The sequence below is a fragment of the Bombyx mori genome, chromosome 20 (assembly GCF_030269925.1).
Source record: "Bombyx mori chromosome 20, ASM3026992v2".
Lineage (NCBI taxonomy): Eukaryota > Metazoa > Arthropoda > Insecta > Lepidoptera > Bombycidae > Bombyx > Bombyx mori.
In genome coordinates, this window is record NC_085126.1 from 10,055,598 (window position 1) to 10,075,683 (window position 20,086).

Sequence of the window (20,086 nt, forward strand, 5' to 3'; positions counted from 1 at the left end):
CATTAAGGCATTCTAATTGTGATTTGAATGGGTTTTTGAAGTCGTCGTGGCCTAAAGGATAAGACGTCCGGTGCATTCGTATGTAGCGATGCACCGGCGTTTGATTCCCGCAGGCGGGTACCAATTTTTCTAATGAAATACGTACTTATTAAATGTTCACGATTGATTTCCACGGTGAAGGAATAACATCGTGTAATAAAAATCAAACCCGCAAAACTATAATTTGCGTAATTACTGGTGGTAGGACCTCTTGTGAGTCCGCGCGGGTAGGTACCACCACTCTGCCTATTTCTGCCGTGAAGCAGTAATGCGTTTCGGTTTGAAGGGCAGGGTAGCCGTTGTAACTCTATTGAGACCTTAGAACTTATATCTCAAGTTGGGTGGCGCATATACGTCGTAGATGTCTATGGGCTCCAGTGCAAAAACTGTGCGATTGTGAGTGATGACCATCGCCCATGGACGTCAGCAATGCAGGGGGCAGAGCCAAGCGGCCTACCGCTAAGTACGCTAGAAAAGCTCACACGACCTTTCGTGCTAAGTAGACTTAATCTGGGATAAGTCCATGTCTCTGTAGTATGTTTATCTCGAATAAAATCCTCCGGTCCACTACTTATCGTGTTTGTAAGCACATTGTGTTCGATTATTTAGGATAAGATTTCTCGTGTTGTTTGAGGTATTTGGAGCAAAGAGGAGGGCATGATGAAGGCAGGTAAAGGTTTAATGTAATCTCCGCCAGAGCCCTGAAACAGCGATACTTTAAGACAAATATTGTTTCTGTATAGAAACTAGCGACATCTTGTAGCGGATGCCCCTAAACTTTTATGTTGTTAAAGTTAATTATGGTATAACAAAAAACAGAAAATAAAAAATTAAGAAACCATACAAGTCTTTATTTGTTATAGACAAATTGATTAAATTTTATCAATTTGTGACTTCTGAAAATTTACAAAATCTTTCATTAAAAATAAAATATTGGTAATATGCTACTGCCATCTACAGGAGCAATGAGAAACTAATCGACTGGAAGCCATCTAGCGTCCGACGCCCCTTAACATTTTTGTTGAGTGCTTGAGGTGCTTATCTATAACTAATTTACGTGTATTACCTATGATCTCCACTGAAAATTAAACAGTGAACTACATAATTTAAATAAAAATAAGGACTTTTTGGCGGGAACGCGAGGAGTGAAGTTGTATCATTTATTTTATTTTGTCTATTTAATGTTTCTTCAGGTTTAAATGTGTAATAACGTTGATTTATTAGCTGTTTAATATCTGTGAAAGTATAGAAATGTCGGAAAATGAAACAAAGACGCTGGACGTAACTTGTCGGGATCCTCCAAAAAGTCCACTGAAAAATCTCAGTAAATGACCACCATTTTACTGAGATTATATTTTATCCCATATCATCTCATTTCATTTAATTTCACTCCATATTATCATTTTTGATAAAAATAAGAATAGAAATTAAAATAAGACATGACTTAAAAGTCTTAGTTACCAGGTCATAAAATGCCTTGAAAAAAAATAATAAAAATAATACAGGACTGTGTTTGTGTAACAATATTCCTCAAGAATCTGTTGAAAAAGTTAAAAACAACTGCTCAGCTCTGAACCAGCTCATACATTACGAGGTCCCTCCGAGCGTAAGTGGACTAGTAACGCAAACAACACATAAATCTAAAGAGTGTATTTGTAGCGTTCATTGTAGTTTTATAGGAACATGTAGTTCAGGAGGTAGATGAGTTTTAATTAACGTATGCGATTTTTGTTTTTTATTTATTTATTTGCTAAACGTTGATCGTTATTACAAGTTAATGAGTGTGTGACAGCACTTATGCAATCAATGCTAATGCCGAGTGCTTTTCTAAAATAAAAAGTCTTTAATTGCTTAGAGGCAAGAAAATCATGTTAAAGTTAAACTTTAATACTATATGTAGAAGTTTGGTTCTTGATGAGTCTGTCAGTATTTCTAGGCTAAATTGTAAATAAAATGTATATTAATACAAAGAGAAAAAGAATTCGGCAGTCATAGGGATTGGCGATAGAAGTTTTGAGTGGCGGATAGGGTGATCGAGCTAAGAGAAATATTGAGTACACAAATCACGTTTGTTGTCTTAGAACAATTTAGAAATCTTCTCTTGACGTTAGCAAACGAAAGCAATTGACAGTTCTTAGGACGGAGGCACCGCTCTTCAAGAAGGCTGGTTGGTAAGTGTGATGGCGTCTACGTGCCTCCATCGGCTAAGCTCTGTCGTAGCACGAAGTTAGCCGAGTTCCGACGATACCGCAATCGTGCTGCCATCTCTCGGGAATCGTGCTGCGTTTCGTTTAGCTACCAAACTAATGACCGTCTCTGACAAGTATATTTATTTAGTACTCTCTATTATACTGCACAGTGAATCAACAAATAAGATAATAATCTAAGTCAAATACTATTTGAACACACTATTTCCACATTAATACGTTTATTTACACATAAATCCATTCAATTTTACTTGTAAACATATACACAGCGCTAATGCTGTACAATACGTCACCTGTATAGCTACAGATAAACTTAATATGACCATACGTCCTGATTTGGGCGGGACAGTCCCGCTTTCGGGCATTCGATCCCGCTGTCCCCAGTGAGGCCGAGGTAATTCCTCTTTTGCAAACAGACCAAACGATGAATTTATTTGAATAGAAGTGTTTAAATGTGCTAATTTAACAAGAGGTACAGACTGTTACAGGATACTAACTATTTTGTGTTTAATGCTTTGATTCTTTCGTGTTATTCTATCTTCTATAAGAAAATACTTGTAAAACACAAAATACTTATTTTAATTACATAATTCCACAGATGTCCCGCTTTGACAAAACAATATGGTCACGTTAGATATACTGCTGTTTCACATGTTGGTGACGCGAACACGCCAGATTTCACTCATTCAAATAGCGTCTAACGCGCAAGCACACGGTCAGGTATATACGATGTGATAAAGCAGGCCGCTGCTTTTTTTTTGTTCCAACCTATGCTGATAGCCAGCGTAACCTTAACTAGTAGGTGAGCTCACGGGTCTCAAACCTAACGACGTTGCTAACACGAACCCTAGCAAGAGCCGTGCTTCGCAGAATCTACCACCGGATCGGCATCGCGACCCAATGAGAAGATCCGGCGAGAAACTCAGTGGGCTGTGTCTATGGGTTAATTTACTCGTCGAGCCCTTCGGCGCAAGCGACGGGTTCGACGAGAACAAATACCGGTGCTTGAGGTACCTAAAAGCACCATTAGTCGATCGGGAGGATCCGAGATGACGTGTTTTGGGTGACGTCGACTGTTTTCCATTCAGTCCGCAGGATCGGGAGTGTAGTTACCGGCGGCCGTGATGAGAGGGTTCTCGTGTCGTGCCTCTTTATCGAAGTGGGGCCGCTGCACATGCAGCAGTCTGCTATCAGAACAGTACGTGCTTTAGATATTTAAACTAATATATACATACATAATTACATACATAGCACATAAAAGAGAGCCGTGAGCTGGTCCGTCTATCTTAGCAATAAAAAAACGAACATAAAATGTCTGTGATATAATTTTACTTCAGGCAGAAATGTAAAGACTCATAACCCCATCTCGCGAGGCTCATTGTTCTATTGTAACTTAACACTAATCATACCCACACTTACTGGTGCCTATTTCTACAATAGCGGGTAGATTACGGTATACGACAAGTATTACTCAATATAAACAAAACAAAACAAAAATAATAATAATATAATATCTTTAGATTAGTTGGTAAGAAAAAAATCATGAAATCAAATATGCAAAACCTATTATAATATGATACGTTGAAAATGGGTCATTTGACTCATGCCCATCGATGGCCCAAAAAATGCCCATCTATGGTTTCATTGATCCTTTCAATGAACTCCGCAAGCTCCGAGACTACAAGCCACTTGACGCGATGCCCGTCCCCGGCGGGAGTAAGTAAACACAGAACTCACCCAGAGTTTGTTTTGTCTCAAAACGTTTCAAAGTTGTTCCTTCGTTCGCTTCAAGATAAATAGCACGAAAAACTAGTTTGTCCAGGGCGAAAAAGTTGAATTCTAATAGAATACTGGTCTCAGGACCTCACAGGAGTCCGCACGGGTAGAAGAGCTTTTGAAGAGCACCGCTTTGCTTTTAGTGGGGTTGATGTCAATGCGCCACATCCGGAACCACTGTCCCACGGTGAGTACTGCGATCAGAAGTCGCCGATGCATTAATGACTTCTTCCTACACGAGTAGTAGATAGCCGTATCACCGGCGAGGAGCGCTAGATGGGTCTCCGGAGACCGGGGTATATCATTGATATACAAACTAAATAATAACGGAGAGAGCGCGGAGCCTTGCGGGACTCCGGCAGTCAGTTGACGGGGACGAGAACGAGTTCCCTCTACTCGATATCGAAACGAACGGTTCGACAAGAAGTCTCGTATGATGAGCACGAGTCTGTCCGAAATGAGATGGTCTGTATATATAAAAACTTATATTGAAAAATGACGTTAGCACGATTCAAGTATCTACTGAATATCTTCTGTTCTATGATAGCTACCACTGCAACTCAGCGTCTATCTGAAACACGTTTGCTTTAACCTCAAAAATAATTACCACGTATGATTAAACGGCCGTCTGGCGTAGTGGTAAGTGACATGGTCACTACACAAGGGGGTCGCAGGTTCGAATCCCGCCAAGGGAAGGTATTTGTATGATAAATTATATAAATGTCTTTTCCAGGGTATGTATGTGTATAATAAAAATCTTACATTTATTTCCGTTATCTGGTACCTGTAACACAAGTTCTTTACGAACTTATCACGGGACCAGCTGTTAACGTGGTGTGATTGTTAGTAAATATTTATTATTATTTATTTATTATTATTAAACAATCAGGCATGTACAATTGAAGTCGTCATCAAATTCTTCTTAGTCGTTTGCACTCTTGAGCGGTCCTGGTCATCAGTTCGGTTCATTCCTCGCGTACCGCGGCCTTTCTAATGGTCCACTCGTTGACGGAACTGTCTAGAGCTGCCTTTATATGGTCGACCCATCGTAACGGTAATCTGCCGCGCGGTCTTCTACCCTCAAGCATGCCATCATCAAATAGTTTCTATGAAATTACTACACGGGTGACCATATATAACGTAAATGCCACCACCCGTCTCGAGATATGAGTTCTAAGGTCTCAGTACAGTACAGAGAGAGTATTCTTTATTGTACACCAAAAAACAAATAAACAGAGCGATAAATTAAACACAAAAAAGTACAATTGGCGTTCTTATCGCTAAGAGCGATCTCTTCCAGACAACCATCAGGTGGACAAGAATAATTTGGAAGCGAACTACGCGCGGTGTACCATTCCAGTGAAATACATATACATATATGTACACACACGTACACACATACATATAAATGGCTGCCCCACCCTTCAAACCGAAACGCATTACTGCTTCAGGGCAGAAATAGGCGCGGTGGTGGTACTCTACCCGCGCGGACTCACAAGAGTTCCTACCGCCAGTAAAAAAGCCTTACTTATCTTACTAACGCCTTAATTATCCTCACTATAGCTTCAACAATCTTTTGCGTTGCGAATAAACATGAGAAGCGATTTAAGTCAATGAGGGAGTCCTTTAATAGTTAGATAGCTCAACTTTTCTACTTAAAGTTATTTTTTTTTTTTCGTATTTCTTGTAATTTTTTTTACTTTTCTGTAAATCGTCCAGAACGTTCCATAATCAGTTTCATCAGCAGCTCTTTGTTATTTCTTTTGAGAGTAATGACGTTCATTAGTTTCGTCAAAGTTTTGTTAAATGTTTGAGAAAGGCGTTAGGATAATCATTAGAGTTATTAGAATAGACGATTTGTTTGAATTTACTTAAGATTTATAGTGAGCCCGTACTTGTAGGTCGTATCAGCTCGCTGAGTTTCTCGCCGGATCTTCTCAGCGGGTCGCGATTCCGATCCGGTAGTAGATTCATTCGCGAAGCAGCTACTCTTGAGCTTTTAGGTCTCCTTCGGAGGCGCTCGGGTAGCTGTTAGCAAATCCCACCCCTCCTGGCTGAGCCTTTGCTCGCCCACCTATCCTGGTGAAACTGGAAAGGCCTCCGGGCCACCAGTAATCCTTCAATCATAAAAAAAAATATTTGTAGGTCGTAGCACGAAGTCCCAAAAAGAAAAAAACAAAAAAAAAGAAGAAATAGAAAAAGTCTCTCCCTATAAAAACGCTGCAATGTATTTATGGAGATGTAACCCAAGGAATAATGCTGTCAGGAAGGCGCTCAGTCGTAAAACATGTTTTTCTTTGGGCAGGGGCGCTAATCCCATATAAGGTGTCTGCGCCTAAGGCACACGAAAAGTATCTGGAGCTTGAGGCTCTGCAGATGTTGAGGGCTGACTGCGGGCTCGAGGATGTTCTAAATCATTTTTTGCTAACCCTACATAATGGCTAATTAAGCTTAAATTTTATGAATCTGTAATTAAGCATGATTTTAATGTTCGAATCCCAGGCGGGTACCAATTTTTCTAATGAATTACGTACTCAACAAATGTTCACGATTGACTTCCACGGTGAAGGAATAACATTGTGTAATAAGAGTGAAACCCGCAAAATTATAATTTGCGTAATTATTGGCGGTAGGACCTCTTGTGAGTCCGCGCGGGTAGGTACCACCACCTAGCCTATTTCTGCCGTGAAGCAGTAATGCGTTTCGGTTTGAAGGGTAGGGCATCCGTTGTAACTATACTGAGATCTTGGAACTTATATCTCAACGTGGGTGGCGCATTTACGTTGTAGATGTCCATGGGCTCCAGTAACCATTTAACACCAAATGGGCTGCGAGTTCGTCCACCCATATAAGCAATAAAAAAAAGGTGGTGGCTCGCTTTAGCCCCTGTCATTGATGTGTTACTTATAATATTTGCTATGTGTATGTGCTATAATTCTCATGTTGTATTTGTTATTTTAGTTATGTGTTATTTGTTCTACACACACTTATCACTTTTTATTATTATTCTCATTATCCTCTCGCAGGTCTGCTGGAAGAGATTTCTCAAAGAAATAAGCAGTGCCTTTGTACATAATTTTCCTATTACTCTGTACTGTGTCTTGTTTTCTGTGTGTACATAAATAAATAAATAAATAAATAAAAATGTTCACACACACGCATACTATATATCTATACTAATAAATAGAACCATATTCATGTAAAAACTTATGAAATTGACCAGCTGACACTGACCACTCGTCATCACATGGGTAGTGTCCGCGTTTACCTTTAAACAAAAAAAAATCAGCTTAAATATAAGATATTGTTTTAGAAAAGAAAGACGGTTCTGTTAACGCCATAATCTATGAAAAGTACCAGAGGATTCGCAAGAAATTCAAAATGAAAATTATGTCCGACAATAGCTTCAATTTGCTATTGAGCTAGTAGATTAGTTATACTTTTCATCGACGGTAGGTATTCTTCGTTGAAGCATACATTGTGGGTTGTGGGGCACCAGTTTTATTGTGTATATAGTTTGAAGACGAATCGATTGGGGAGCATTGTGTTTAACACAAAACTGTGTTTGCGCACTGCGGATTGTTCGCGAATAATTATTGATTGAGTTCGATATGTTATAACTGATTACCGTGGTCGATTTTATACCGAACCAGCTGACCCGGCAGACTTCGTAGTGCCTCAATCGATAAATAAAAGACCTAAACTTTTGTATAAAATAAACTTAAAACAAACAAAAGGAATCCGTCCGACGGAAATCACATCAAAGGAAAAACAAAATTATTATTTTTATTTAATTCTGGGCAGTTTCATATTTATCTACATTTTAAACCTTTTCTGGATTTCCACGAATAATTCAAGACCAGCCGTTCTCGAGTTTTAGCGAGACTAACGAACAGCAATTATTTTTTTTATATAATATATAGAATAGAAGATAGATAAACGGGAAATTCAATTTAATCTTCTTCTTCTTCTTAACATTTTCCTAGTCTATTGCCAGAGTCCGCTTTCCTTACTAAACTCCTCAGCTTCGCCCGGTCTTCGATTTCCCTCTGGATGAGCTTATTCTCCTTCATATCCGCCTCAGTGGAGTAGCGGAGTTTCCGAATAAATTTCTCAATTTTATAGAGAATATAGAGAAAGTGCGCGGAATACTATTTTTTTTAAATTATGCATAAAAAATTCATTAAATCATTAAAGAAAACATTACACACACTAACATGTATTTGACACACACACACAAACACGCAAACTATATATTATTTATTAATAATGTATGTGGTCAAATGGAGAATAGATTAATATGATTAAATGTAGAAGTATAGTCTTTGACAATAGAACCTTAATAATGTCCAAACTTATAATTTCGATTAATTATAGTCGAATCCCGACTAGAGAGGGACCACTAGTAGGTACTATGAAATATGAGTATTTTGATTTATACCACTGTACTGGTTTGGACGTAAGTCCGCACAAAAATAGTTTGACCTTTGGGAATAATATACTTACCACAGCAAGGTACGAGTGACATAAAGTGGGCTTAGTAGGCAGTGCTTGACTAAGCCCCTGGCATTGCTGATGTCCCTGGACGACGATAACCACTCACCATCAGCTGAGCCGTATGTTCCTCTGCCTATAATAAAAATAACGAAGCTTTGAAAACAGAGGTCATGTAGTTTGATAAATATGGAACTGTATTTGTTTGTTTGTTGTGTATTTTCATTGAAAACGCGGGTGAAGCCACGGGTGACAGTTAGTTGTATAATAATAATAAAAAAACATGATCTTAAATATGAATTATTCTTTACATGAACACGTTCGAAATGCATCTCACGTAGTCGAACGACATTAAAACGTACGCCCGCCCAGAGCTCGTGGGCGTTGCTCCAATGCATAGGAAACAGCGATTTTACTAATATCGACGCTTGAAAGGCAAACATGACTAAGCGACAATAACTGCTTTATACATAAATGATAGGCGATAACCATATTCGATGCGCAAAAAAATAATATTTCTAGGTCTATTAATTTCAATCCTACAGCTACTAGCTAGATTCTACTACAGCTAGATTCGTTAAAATAAAGTTTGTTTTCAGGTATTTCAACTTTAAATTAGTCTACTGTAAAGTTCACGTATTGTCGTTTAGTCACGTTTGCCTTTCAAGCCTCGATATACAATCTATGAGTTTTTCAACATCGTGACGCGTATTGTAAGTCTGAACGGGAGTCTATCACAGCAGTCATATGTTCCGGTTTGAGGGAGAGAAGAAGCTTTAAAGCACGTTCCAGGGTGTGAGGTAGCTTTCAAGCCGCGATATTACTGTGAGGTCGTTAACCGATCAAAGCAATTTTAAGCAACATTATTGTCAATTTTATTATTATTATTATGAACGCTTACATATTTTTATATTTTATATTTTTATTTATTGGGTACCAACATGTTATACATCAGCACAGAACATTACAGGTATCATATACATTGATTTCACTCTAAATGCTAACACAATTACAGGTACCGACTGCACGCATAAAAATAAAAAAATACATTACAAAAATCTGACGTTTTAACAATAACAATCTGTAGACCTGTTATATTATTATATATGTAACAATCTATACACCTTAGTAGGGAATTCGTTTAAGGATGCCCAGTGAAGAGCTTGGTACTCCCCCGGTAACAGACGGGGTTGTGTCGGACTCTGGATCCTCCATAGAAGAAGAGGGTGAAGGTAAGAGCAAATTCTTGACCACGCCTTGAGAAAAGCACGCGAGGTTAAACAGACTACCCACTAAAGCCTATAAAGCTCCACTACACCAGCTAAATGAAACATACGGTATCGACTACCCACTAAATCCTATCAAGCTCTACTGCACCAGCGAGACGAAGCATACGGTATCGACTACCCACTAAACCCTATCAAGCTCTACTACACCAGCGAGACGAAGCATACGGTATCGCCTACCCACTAACCCTATCAAGCTCCACTACACTAGCTAGATGAAACCTATCACATAGTGCACGCCGAATGTCCGCTATCATCAGCTCCCGTCCTAACCATCTATACAAACGTTCCAGCCGACCACAGCTTATGAATTGCACCACACTCTATACTATATTAATATCTTTGAAGGAAACTTCGGAGGAAGTCTGAAGTGTCCCACTTTACAAAGCTTTATAGTTTCAGTTTCTTTATTTCGTGGTGCAAGTTGGAGGAACGTTCTGGAGAGTTAATAATATGAGATCGATCCGTTTTTTAATTAGTTACGGCTCTAATTACTTTATTGGACGCGATCGCTCGTAAAATTTTACTGATGGTAGGACCTCTTGTGAGTCCGCGCGGGTGGTTACCATCACCCTGCCCATTACTGCCGTGAAGCAGTAATGCGTTTCGGTTTGAAGGGTGGGGCAGCCGTTGTAACTATACTTGAGACCTTAGAACTTGTATCTAAAGGTGGGTGGCGCATTTACGTTGTGGATGTCTATGGGCTCCAGTAACTTAACACCAGGTGGGCTGTGAGCTCGTCCACCAAGCAATAAAAAAAAAAAATGGTTTGACCGCTATACGAGCTTACGGAAATGAAACATACACGGTGCTAATTCCAATTGTTCTTAGAGGTTATCGCAGAAAAACCTCGGCATCGACATTTTGCAATAGAATGGCTTGTCATCGAACTATTAGTTCATCCATCTGGAACAATTGGCGCTTAGAACACTTAAAACACTCAACAAACACTTTAAAACTCTCAATTCGCTTCTTTCGCGTCGCTTCAGGTGATCCGTTCGCTGTTTCGTTTCGAGTAGTTCCGATTACTAACTGCTTGCGTGCCATCCCTGCAACGCTTTTATAGCTGATACCACATCCCTAGAATTTTCGAGTATTGTGTTTCCGCTATCTGACAATAGATGGCGTTGTACTTCTCGAGCGTTCCAGATACTACTAGATCATTCGATATTCGTTCGACTATTCGGCGATAGATGGCGCTTTGGAATTATATCCCCTAAACAGTAGAAGACCCAAAGACTATGGCAAGTCATGCTTCAAGCGATATTCGATCCACTAACGATATGCAGCTATGAAAATGTTGTTGATTTACCAAATATTTAGAGGTCGCTTACTATTAATGTCCCACTAATACAGATTACAACGAAGCAGTCTAGTGTTACAATTTACTTGGATGAAAAAGATTAATTAAAGGTTTTCCAATTGAAGCAATTGCAAATTAAGAGGTCCGTCCGTTTTTTTTTTTATTGCCCTTGTAGGCAGACGAGCATACGGCCCACCTGATGGTGAGTGGTTACCGTCGCCCATGGACTTCAGCAATGCCAGGGGCAGAGCCAAGCCGCCGCCTACAAAAAGCCGTATGCTCTGAAAACTGTAAAATGCAAGGACGAGCTAGTCTACCAAAAAGTCCAAAATAAGGATTCCAATTACGAAACTTTTCCGAACCCACGTGCACGTGAAACAATTTCACAGCAGAAAATTGAAATGAAGTGCTCCCAGAATTCCTGGAAACTCCCTACGGAATCGTAAACAAGACTTAGAAGCCACGCTTATGTGGTTTCCAAGCAAAAAATTTCAACGAAAAACTAAAGAAATTAATGTTTTAAAATTTTGCCCGAATTTGGTGTAACTTTGTGTGATAATAGGGAAGTTGAAATGTTGTTTTGGATTTATCAAAGAACTATATCACCCAGAATCGTGTACTGGAAGAAAAAACCCCATTCAGAAAATAATTAAATTTGACAAAACTTGATATTTTTGGCACTGGGGACTGATTAGTAAGCAACTTGGGTTATCTATAAAACATCACCATAATTCAGCTGTAGACGAGCAGATAAATTCACGGCTATTAAGCGGTAACCGAAGCTCATAGCCACTAACGGCCGTTTTCAATAACCTCTCTATCCCTAGTTTCGGTTACTAAAGATAGACAAATCTATATTTTTGCCCTTACTTACGTTCCAATAACCTATCGACGGACAGCAGTTCCTATCGGATTTATTTATCCATCGTCGGGAGGGCGGATAGCCTACTAAAGATAGAACGCTCATACAAATATTGCTTACTTCCGTTTCAATATGAGTTTTAAGTAACTCTCCGGTAGGCGGCGCTATCTCTAGTATGGGCATTCGCTTATCTGTCAAAATCGGCCGGTTACATGTTTATTTTCGAAAGTAAATCGCCTTAATTTAATAATTGTTTCTCTTCATAATGGCATATTGTAGCAGTGATGATAGTGATATGGAATTATTTCAAATGATAATGGATTGTGATGCAGATAGTGATAGTGAGGCCGATATCATATGGTTAGGAAAATAAAGATCGTCTGAATACAAGACTAAGATCAATAATTACGAATTTGACTATAGATTTCTGAGCAAAGGTGTGTGAATGAATTGACTAATTTAATGAGACCATATTTGAGTGTAACGTCAAAAAGGTAAGATAAATTTTAAACATAAAAGTACTCGTTATTACAACTTATATTTGAGTCGTCTATTATCAAAGGTGGCAATCTGTGCATTTGGACAAAAAAATGTTATTGATATGTCAAAACAGATTGATTTGAATTTAATCGTCTCCTTCAAAGAATACGGTTCAAAACCTGCATTAAATAAAGGTTAATAGTTAACCTGTTATTTATCTAAGATGTCGTTCCGAAGAGTTTTGTGACTGCCAATGGAATACTAAGTCAATAATTCGTTTTTCTGATTTACCAATAATTGTCCAAAAGTCAGATTGCCGGCTTTGATAATAGTCGACTCATTTGTTTATAGCAATAGCAAAACTATACCCAATTTTTGTTGTGTTACAAAATCACACTCAACAGGAATTCTATAATACTGCTGGATTCCCATGATGCCTTAAATGACATTCATATTATACTAATACAATAACCTGGTAGGTTATTTACCTTCATTCTTATTATATACACACTGATACCTCTACATTTTATATTTGTGTTACAGATTCAAATATACGATTTAAAATGAATCACATATTAAAACAAGAAATACTATAGAGAGGTAATATTTTTTTTAATTAAGAGTTTGTTATACTGTATTGTAAAATAATGTAAGCAAATAATGTATAAATTTCAGATGCATTGGTGTTTATAAAAGAAGACTCCCTGTATTATCATTGAAAAGTAGATTAAAACTAGAAAATATGCAAGCTGTTATTATAGCTGCCATGCTGCATAATATCGTCAGGAGTATGAATTTAGAAGAATTAGAATCAGAAATTTCAGTCGCAGATACATTACAGGAAAATAATATAATTGTAATAATATAATTGTTGAAATACAACTATGTACTTATAAATAATTGCTTCCAAAGATAATTTCTAAAATAAACTCCAAAGATAATTTGACTATTTTTTATTTTCCAAAATAATAATTACATAGTAGTTAGTACATGCAAGATATTTAATTTAGAATTAGTACATATACTTAAAAAACTATCTAACATAAAATTATTATTGCCTACTTAATTTATGAAATTTAATATTCCTTTTAAGTAATTTTTAATTTTTTAATCTAGCATTATCTAAATCTAACTTAAGTTTTGCTACAACAATCTCCTTTTCTTTATTTTCCAAGTCAAGTCTCTTTTTTGCTATTAGATATTCTGCTAATGCATTGTCCCTATGCTAGCCTTGCATTTCTTTTCTTCCATCTTGTTTCCGCTTGGCTGTAAAAGTTATATGTGACCTACAACAATGTGCATGCTTTATCCAAAATTTCATCTGCAATCCTTACCACCTCCAGCCTGTAACAAAGAGCATAATTATTTCAAATACTACAGCAACCTGAAGAAAAAATCATGTTTATCAATGTGTTATTAAAGACAAACAATCAACTAATTATACTAACCTTACTAAGGTTGTTTCATATGTTGCCGTAGCGTTCTTTAAGTTTTCCCATTTTAGTCGAAGCTGCGATGGAGTTCGTGGGAAACAACGAATCGACGAATTAAAATCATTTACAAGGGTTTGCCAATCCTGCTCCTTCAATTTATTGTTTGTGGCATGTGTTGCCTTATTATTGATATGTGTTTTCGCCGCCACAAGTTCTGCTAGAATCATCGTCTCATCTTTTGTCATGGGTGCTGCCTTTCTTGACTGAAAAAGATAATTTTCTAAACTTGAACTCAAAGTCTTCAAAGTAAAATTATTATTATCAATGTAGTTCATAGATACTTACAGAATTCATTTTATTTCACTGTAGCTCTTTAATTATAAACGAGTTTTAAAGCGTTTTGGAGGCAAGTCATCATCGTAAAAAATAGAAAAACAAACAAAAGAAACTGATCACTGATTATTGGCAAACGTACTGTCAAAACGTTTCGTTTCATAATTTCGACTAGGATAAAAATAGCAATACGTCCAATTTAAAAAATCTACATATGTTTTTATTACTTTTTGTTATAAACAAATGTGTTTATGACAGTCTACGATATGCTGGTTAAATTATAGTTATAATTTAGAATAAAACAAAATAAGTCTTGATCCTGATGTTGTTTCGTATATGTAGTAGAACGAAACGTATCAAGAGGCTCGGATAGAACGGAGGGAAGAAGCTATCTACTGTTGGTTAAAGGGAGATAGCACTTATCCGTGATTGTGAAACGCAAACTAAGGATAGATACGCTCTTGCTGATATTCGGAGATAGCTATCTATCCGTAAACTCAGATACGTTATTGAAAACGGCCGTAAAAAGTAGTCTCAGGCTTCAGAACGACGGCCGTTTGATCCTTCGAGCCGCATTAAAGCAGAATTTTAATATCGCGCAAACTATACTAAGATTATTTAGTTCATTGCACATAGCAATCGATATAGCAGCAGAACAAATTGAGTACAATGGGTGGTCTCATCGCCCTAAGTGATCTCCTATATGCACGGTGTATTGTACCGATTCCGAACCCAAAGACAGTAGTTTAAAGTGTTAGTACAGTGTTGAACAAAAAAATGTGCTTGAATAGTTTAATTTTAATTTAATTTTTTTGCACACAATGTAACACAAACGAACGTGGTTCTTGAAAAAACGTGGATGACCGTTAGCTGCTTTATATTGCTGCTTCACGAGATATAGCTTTTTTACTGTTGGTAGGACCTCTTGTGAATCCGCACGGGTAGGTACCGCCACCCTGCTTATTTCTGTCGTGAAGCAGTCATGCGTTTCGATTTGAAGGGCTAGGCAGCCGATGTAACTATATTGACACCTTAGAACTTTATCTCAAGATGGGTGGCGCATTTACGTTGTAGATGTCTATGGGCTCCAGTAACCACTTAACATCAGGTGGGCTGTGAGCTCGTCCACCCATTTAAGCAGGAAAAAAACAAGTAATAATGACAGCTATGATTGCTATACTTAGTAAATAAATATAGTTTTACCTTCACATCAAGGTAGTAGTAGTAGCCTCTATCATTTGCATCGACAGGTCTCTGATGAAATTAACACGTGAACCGAATGTTTTTTCAGTAAAACCCTCTTTTGCGAATGGGTTGTAGGGTCAAAAAATGTCAAATGTCAAAAGGCTATCAATAAAAAAAATGTTTCCACATATTTCATACAAAGAATAACAAAGAAATATGAAAAGTAACATTATTCAAGCAAAGGAAATATAGAGCGACACATTCCCGGCGAAGTAATAAAGCAGCAATGAATGTAGCTAAGGCCGTGTTCACGGTGTGCGATGCTTTTCTAAGGGCTCTAACTCAAGTACCGGTCACCGTCTTCGCCGAACTGGTCCCTTGCGACGAAGGGCTCGACGAGTAAATTAACCCATAGACACAGCCCACTAAGTTTCTTGCCGGATCTTCTCAGTGGGTCGCGTTTCCGATCCGGTGGTGGATTCTGCGAAGCACCGCTCTTGCTAGGGCCAGTTTTAGCAACACTTCAGTTTGAGCCCCGAGAGCTCACCTACACGCAAGGGTGAAGCTGAAATAGCCTCTCAAGGCTTATTAGCATAGGTAGTAGTAAAAAATAAAATAATAAGGGCTCTGCATTGCTTTTGTAGGCATACGACTTTGCTGACGGTAAGTGGACTATAGTTGTTCTAACTAAGTCTACAACTCGCGAAAAATAAAGAATACACTAACAACTAATAGTTATTTATAAAGTAGGAAAATTGTATTTTTATTATACAAAACTATATACCTTCATCATGGTATTTCTTCGTGCATACATATTAAATAGGTCCTTAGAAATATTGGTAGCTGCTCGCGAGAAAGTTAAAATGAAATATTTCATCTGACATTCCTAAATAATATTACAACATATCGAGGGGTGAAAAGTTATTTAGTTTAAGTGAATTTTCGCTGAAAACGCGACATTTGGTAACGGCCGTCTGGTGTAGTGGTAAGTGACAGGGTCACTACACAAGGGGGTCGCGGGTTCGAATCCCGCCAAGGGAAGATATTTGTATGATAAATATAAATGTCTTTTCCAGGGTTATGGATGTCTATTAAATATATGTATGTGTATAATAAAAATCTTATATTTACTTCCGTTATCTGGTACCTGTAACACAAGTTCTTTACGAACTTATCACGGGACCAGTTAACGTGGCGTGACTGTTAGTAAATATTTATTTATTTATTTATACTTATTTATTTATCTTTGTAATTTAAGGTGCGTTTTATTTGTTATTAGCGACCCGCCCTCGCTTCGCTTTGGAAACTGTAATTTATTATTGATTTCTCCACTATTTAATCGATATTATTATACATATAAACCTTCCTCTTCAATCACTTTATCTATTAAAAAAAACCGCATCAAAATCCGTTGCGTAGTTTTAAAAATTTAAGCATAGATAGAGACAGACAGATATAGGGACAGAGAAAGCGACTTTGTTTTATACTATGTAGTGATTAGCATCAACAGTTCGATGTTTTTAATTGAACTTCAATTAAGCTTACTCCATTCAAATAGCTAAAGAAGTTCTTTTTTTATTACGATAATTTTTTCAAATTTTTAAACCTTAAATGGCTCTCCTATAAATTTGCTAAAATGTTGCTTAAACCAAAACCCCTTTCACCCCTTTATATACCTATATAATAATATATATAACTCGACACCATTTGCTTACTGTCATAATTTGCGGATTGGTATTATTGCCTCCTGAAATTCCAATTCAAGTAATGCGCGGCAGTTCAGAAGGAAATTCACGATTAACATTGTCAATGTCAAATGGTGGCTGTCAAATTGTTAAATACTTTTTTTGGCGTCGATGAGTCCATAGACATCATCACAGTGAATACCTCCTTTGAAGTCGTCGTGGCTTAAAGAATAAGACGTCCGGTGCATTCGTATGTAGCGATGCACCGGTGTTCGAATCCCGCAGGCGGGTACCAATTTTTCTAATGAAATACGTACTTAACAAATGTTCACGATTGACTTCCACGGTGAAGGAATAACATCGTGTAATAAAAATTAAGCCCGCAAAATTATAGCTTGCGTAATTACTGGTGGTGGGACGTCTCGTGAGTCCGCGTGGGTAGGTACCACCACCCTGCCTGTTTCTGCCGTGAATCACTAATGCGTTTCGGCTTAAAGGGCGGGGCAGCCATTGAACTGTTAAAAGTGAGACCTTACAACTCTGGTCTCAAGGTGGTTGCGGCATTTATGTTGTAGATGTCTATGGACTCCGGTAACCACTTAAAAACAGGTAGGCTGTGAGCTCGTTCGGCCATTTAAGCAAGAAAATAAAAAAAACTGCCCCATTTTTAAACCGAATACTCTGTAACGAGATTCGTAAAGAAAATTCGTCCTCTACTGCATAGCTAATTGTTAAATTATTCACAGGCAGGCAACAATATAACTGCGATGACCGTAAAGTCGTGTTCACACTGGAGCAAATTTTCAGACCGTTTTATTCGCGCCTAGAAAAAAAACCCACCACAAAACCTTCAGTATTTTGGACTAAACAAATTTTGTAAAGTTAATTTACTATGTGATTTTTATTTATTACTAAGATGAGCGGACTAGGTCTCGGCCGACCTGGTGTTAAGTGGTCATCGGAGTCCATAGACATCAACATGCCGCCGCCACCCACCTTGAGACATCAGTTCTAAGTCTCAGTTTTCAGTACAACGGCTGCCCCACTCTTTAAGCCGGAACGCATCCTACCACCAGAAGATTAGATCGATTTTTTCTAAACACACCTTTGTTTTTACTGAAACAGACGGGTGTGCCGACTGATTTGATCTACAGTGGTATAGGAAGTGTGCACGACTTTAGGATACTGGGTTAAACAAGAATATTGCTGCGAAAGATGCCTAATGGGTAACCAGTGGAAAAAGCTCGTGTCCTCTCACGGCCATACACCCGTGAAAGGGTGAGAGAGTCCTTTCTTCCTATTCGTACACTATTGACAGAGTGGTCGTGGTCATGCATCAGTCAGATTCTGCGATACCGATGCTATCGCGATGCGACGCCATGTCGCACGGTGTTTCGCAGAGTGAGAGTAATCGTTTAGAGACTCCTTTAGTGGGTCCTAAATTCAACCCTTTGGGTCCGGGGTCCGCTTCAGACGTCTGCGGACCGTCCAGTCCCACATACCCAGCGCGCCCCCTAGCCGTAGGATCTCGTAGGAGCTTCAGCCCCCAGTCCGAAAAATAAACGATCATACACCCGTAACTCTCTGCTTTTTAACGACAGGTGATTGGTAAGACCACATGTCAGCTCACCTACCCCTCCGAGCGTAGCTGGAATAGCCCCTTAAGGCTACCAACGAATAGGTAAAAAAAAACAAAACAAAAATTTCAAATAATATTATAATTGCAATTGCAATTGCAAATATATATAAAAATTAATTGCTGTTCGTTAGTCTCGCTAAAACTCGAGAACGGCCAGACCGATTTGCTAATTTTGGTCTTAAATTATTTGTGGAAGTCCAGAGAAGGTTTAAAAGGTAGATAAATATGAAAATGCTCGGAATTAAATAAAAATAACAATTTTGTTTTTCCTTTGACGTGTCCCCCGTCGGACGGATTCCTTTTGTTTGTTTTAAGTTTATTTTGTACAAAGGTCTTTTATTTATCGATTGAAGCACTACGAAGTCTGCCGGGTCAGTTACTTGCAAATATAAGATTATGATTATCTACCTTAGTTTCTCGGAGCCTTACACATAAAGTAATCAAACAGCTCTTGAAACATAAAACAAACATATAGAAGCCAATTCGTGTAATTTCCAACCAGTAAACTATCACGTTTATCATGTTAATGGCAATGAAATAGCTCCAAGATGCGGGCAGGTTCGGTACATTAGATAATTTCGTCTAACTTTGAGATAATACGAATTTTTAATGAAGCAAAAACACGTGAAAACCTTTCTTGTTACTCATTATAAATGTATAAATTGATACAAAGTTTTTTATTATTTTTTATTGCTTAGATAGATCGACGAGCTCACAGCCCACCTGGTGTTAAGTGGCTACTCATAGACATGTTGCGACGTAAATGCGCCACCCACCTTGAGATATAAGTTCTAAGCTCTCAGTATAGTTACAACGGCTGCCCCACCCTTCAAACCGAAACGCATTACTGCTTCACGGCAGAAATAGGCAGGGTCGTGGTACCTACCGGCGCGGACTCACAAGAGGTCCTATCACCAGTAAGCCTACTTTGTATAATCAAAACTAAATACTTTAAATTTCGATACATTTCTCGACGTTATAAATCTAGATTTATCTATTTTTAAAATTTAGTAGGTATAACTAAGGCCTTTTAATCCTATAAATAATTGATCAGAAATTGTTTCCTAAGCCGTGGTAACTTCAAAAATGACTGGCAGAAACTAATCCATAAATAATGCTGCCTATTTCTGTTGCAAAACAAAATGCGTAATCCGTTTTCAATACGCTTTTATTAGCTTCAGACGTATGTATGTATGTTAGTGTGTAACGGAATCTTTGAACATGATTTTGACCCCCTTCAAAACGTCGGATTAATAATTTGATCATATCCTGGAAAGCACTCCACGCTTTTTTTACAATGAAATCATTTTTTCTTACATTATTTTTAATTCAATTTTTTTTTTATAACAGCTAAGTGGCAAACG

General features: G+C 38.0%; 1 protein-coding gene and 1 long non-coding RNA gene across 5 annotated transcripts in view; both read right to left on the minus strand.

Moving 5' to 3' along the window:
* LOC101740004 (KH domain-containing, RNA-binding, signal transduction-associated protein 2) overlaps positions 1-20,086 on the minus strand; it is a 284,259-nt gene that overhangs the window by 252,246 nt on the left and 11,927 nt on the right. The gene's annotated exons all lie outside the window — the stretch shown is intronic.
* LOC134200809 (uncharacterized) lies at positions 13,386-13,825 on the minus strand. Its single transcript, XR_009975874.1, has 2 exons — positions 13,782-13,825; positions 13,386-13,713 (listed from the first exon to the last, which is right to left on the minus strand). It is a non-coding gene; the product is annotated as an uncharacterized LOC134200809 (long non-coding RNA).